Here is a 4102-nt window from a genome sequence, read left to right on the forward strand (position 1 = left end):
ATTTCAGTCTAACTGTTCTTCATTTGGTACAGAGTTCTTTTAATTTATCCATATTAGTTTGAACTCCTTCTTAATATTTAGATTTTAGCTCAAGGTGAGCTACCCAGAGAGGGAAGTAATCATTGAAAACACATAGCACTAACTATGTGCCAGGTGCTGTTCTATACACATTAATTTGTTGAATTCAACAAACCCATGAGGTTAGCACTATTATTATCCCCATTCAACAGATGAGAAAACTGAGGCACAGAGAGGGTGAGTCATTTGCCCAGCATCATATACCTGTTGATCGGTAGAGCCTAGATTTGCATACGGACATTATGGCTCCAGAATCCATACTCCAAGCCCCTCCCATGTCCACTACTTTAGGCATTTTGTATCATTTGTTTCATGTTCTTTATAGCATGTATCAGTACCTGAAGTTCTTATTTAATTATTTGTTCTTTTTTTTAAGATTTTATTTTATTTTATTTTATTTTGGAGTATAGTTGATTTACAATGTTGTGTTAGTTTCAGTTGTACAGCAAAGTGATTCAGTTATACATATACCTATTCTTTTTCAAATTCTTTTCCCATTTATGTTATGACAGGATGTTGAGTAGAGCTCCCTGTGCTGTACAGTAGATCCTTTTTGGTTATCTATTTTAAATATAGCAGTGTGTATATATGTCAATCCCAAACTCCCAATTTATCCCTCCCCTAATTTATTTGTTCTTTTTATCTTCTCCCTTCTTGTCAGAAAATGTAACCTCCATAAGCAGGACTTTGCCTTTTCACTGTTCATATTCCTAGCAACTGGACAAGTGCCTGGAAAATAACGGGATGTGTATACCAAGTGAATGAATGAGGTGAAAGTTAATGACAGTGTTTATATTCTTTCATAAAATATTTATAAGTCTTTATTATACTATTTATGTATCATTCTACATTATTTTGCTGATTCTGTATTCCTTGATGAATTTCCACCACCTTCAAATTAGGTTGTAAGGTAACTGATGTAAAAATGAGAAAAATATTCCTAAATAATTTGTTTTGAGTGTGCCAATCTGATTTGGGGTTAGGCAGTTTGAATTTTTGTTCTTATATCAGCACAGTATCATGTCATATCCAAAATGCTTAAAGCATAATTCATTCTTTGGGCATTTTGTAGCGTGCTAACATTCAGAGGGAGGAATTCGGCCACACCATTTTATAGAAGTATCTAGAAGAAGTGAAGACAGGTATGTATAATCATCTAGCTACATAAATAGTCGGATAGCACTGAAGGGCTGGCTGATGGAGACCGCAAGAACCACTTGTTCTTTTCATTTGTGGGGTGTTTGTTATTCCTTCCTACCATAGGAAAACCATCGTATGTCAATCTGATGTCACTTACCTGGTTTCGGAGCCCTCCCCATAAGAAGATCATTAAATACCCTAAAACTGATATTGCAGGCTAAATTAGTTACACTAGTGAAAACTTTAGTTTTCTTTTAAAGGAACAGACAAGTTCTGAGGAAAAAACTCTGAATAAAAGACCATGATATCACAGACCATATTATAGCTAAGTATTACATCTAAGTATTTGCAAGGTTTGATCATGCAGGAGAATCCACATTTATGGATATGTACCCTCTATCCATATTCTCCATCCTACTTGTACTCCTTTTGTTTTTGTTTTTTGAAGTTTTAAAAATTTGATATGGACCATTTTTAAAGTCTATATTGAGTTTGTTACAATATTGCTTCTGTTTTATGTTTTGTTTTTTTTTTGGCAGTGAGGCATGTGGGATCTTAGCTCCCCGACCAGGGATCAAACCCGCACCCCCTTGCATTGGAAGGCGAGGTCTTAACCACTGGACTGCCAGGGAAGTCCCCTACTTGCACTCCTTAATCAGTGTAATTTAGGGTGTTGGCATAACCTGACATAGGCATGCGTGTCTGTATGTGGTAGCTAAATATAAAATCTAATAGCTAAACATAATCTGCAAAGTATTTTTATATTGTTTTATGTAAGTATTTTATATTATTTAACTCACTGGCTTCTCAGTCCTATGAGCAAGCTATTATATTGTCCCCATCAGTTACACAAATTGAATTTGGGATGCTGGGCATATCCAAGGGTAAATATTGACTGGAGTAGTGGAATTCAGATGAGGAAATTAAGACTATGAGATGCTAGGTTATGTTTCAGTATGAGAGATCTAGTGAATCTTGAACCTGTGTTCTGTGCTGCTTCACACGTAGCTAAACTGTAGAAACTGTTTAATGAATCAGCAAACAAGTATCTATATAAACAATTCAGTTCCAGACCTTTGCCTTCTTCAGAACGTTACAGTGGTGGGAAAGAATCCAAATATTCAACTATTTGCAAATGTACAAAATGTCCACTCAATGGACTTAAGATGGGAACCCACCAAAATAGTTTCATTTATTCAATCAGTATTTACTGAAGGCCTACTATGTATACCTGCTCTTAAAGAACACTGGCACAGTTGAAATGCAGGGTGATAGGAAGTCCAGGGTGCTAAGGGAGCATGCAGGAGGGGTACCTAACCTGGGCCAGGTGTCCAGGGAAAGCATTCAGAGGGAAGTGGAGTCTAAGCTGAGAAGGTAGAATGAGGGGGAATTAGCTACAAGAAGAGGAGGTGGGGAAGAGCATTCTATCAGTAGATACATTCTGAGTCCAGAAAGTAAATAGGTACGGTTGGATCGCAAAATGAAAATGAACCAGTTAGAGCCAAGACAGATGAAGCTATGTTCATAAAGGGGCTGGGAAATGGTGGATCTTACAAGCTGTGTTAAAGTTTGAACTTTATCCTTAAAGTAGTGGGAGGCCATTGAGAGATTTTAAGGAAAATACTGATTGTATATTAGAAAGAGCATTCTAGTAGCCAGGTAGAAAAATATGTTCTCAAACTACAGGTAATGATCCATTGGTCAGATATGAAATCACTGTAGTGAGTCACAAATAGCTGGGGTTTTTTAAAAATTAAATACATAGAATAGAAAATAGCATACATTGCAAAAGAGTATATGGGAATTATGTTTTTGTGAAACTTTTCATTCAGAGTTTGTGTGTGCGTGTGCGTGTGTGTGTGTGTGTGTGTGTGTCCTAGATCTTGATGTGAAATGTATTTCTTCCTATGGATCTCCATTTTTAAATATATGAAAGTATAGAGAACAGACTGGAGTAGAATACAAAATTCCACTGTTACATAATTCTAGCAGTTCAGTACTGTAGCCTGAAAGAGGTAGTAGCAGAGATGCAGTGGAATAAAGATGTTATTTTAGATGTAGAAAGAACAGACAGAAATTGATGATGAATTAAATGTGGGAAGAGGTAGAGATCAAGGATGACTCCCAACTGGATAACTGGATGCATGTTAGTGGTGATATCCCCTGAAAAAGGAGCACAGAAAGAAAAGCAGATTTGCTGGAGAATATGGTGGTTCACTTACACAGGTTGAATATAGGAAGTATATTGTTTTCTATGCTGTAACAAATTAAAGCAACTTAGTGGCTTAAAACAGTACAAATTTATTATCTTACAGTTCTGGAGGTCAGAAATCCAAAATGGATCTCACTTGGTGAAAACCAAGGTATCAACAAGGCTCCATTCTTTCTGGAGGCGCTAGGAGAGAATCTGTTTCCTTGCCTTTTCCAGCTTCTAGAGCCCTCCTGCATTCCTTGGCTCAGGGCCCCATTCTTCCGTGTTCAAAACCAGCACTGTCTGACTGACGCCTTTTTTTTTTTTTTTTTTTTTTTCTGTATGCGGGCCTCTCACTGCTGTGGCCTCTCCCGTTGCGGAGCACAGGCTCCGGACGCGCAGGCTCAGCGGCCATGGCTCACGGGCTTAGTTGCTCCGCGGCATGTGGGATCTTCCCGGACCAGGGCACGAACCCGTGACCCCTGCATCGGCAGGCGGATTCTCAACCACTGCTTACTGACGCCTTTTCACATTGACGTCTCTCTAGCCCTCTCTCCCCTGTTGTGATTTTTGTGAAATTAGCATTTGTTAAGTAGACCACAAGGGAAAGTGAAATAGAGAAATTTATTACTCACGGGTCCTAGAGAAGGTACATGGTACACCTCAGAGGGGCCACGGGGTGGAGGGTGTCAA

Source organism: Kogia breviceps, chromosome 2 (assembly GCF_026419965.1).
Source record: "Kogia breviceps isolate mKogBre1 chromosome 2, mKogBre1 haplotype 1, whole genome shotgun sequence".
In the NCBI taxonomy this organism is placed as follows: domain Eukaryota; kingdom Metazoa; phylum Chordata; class Mammalia; order Artiodactyla; family Physeteridae; genus Kogia; species Kogia breviceps.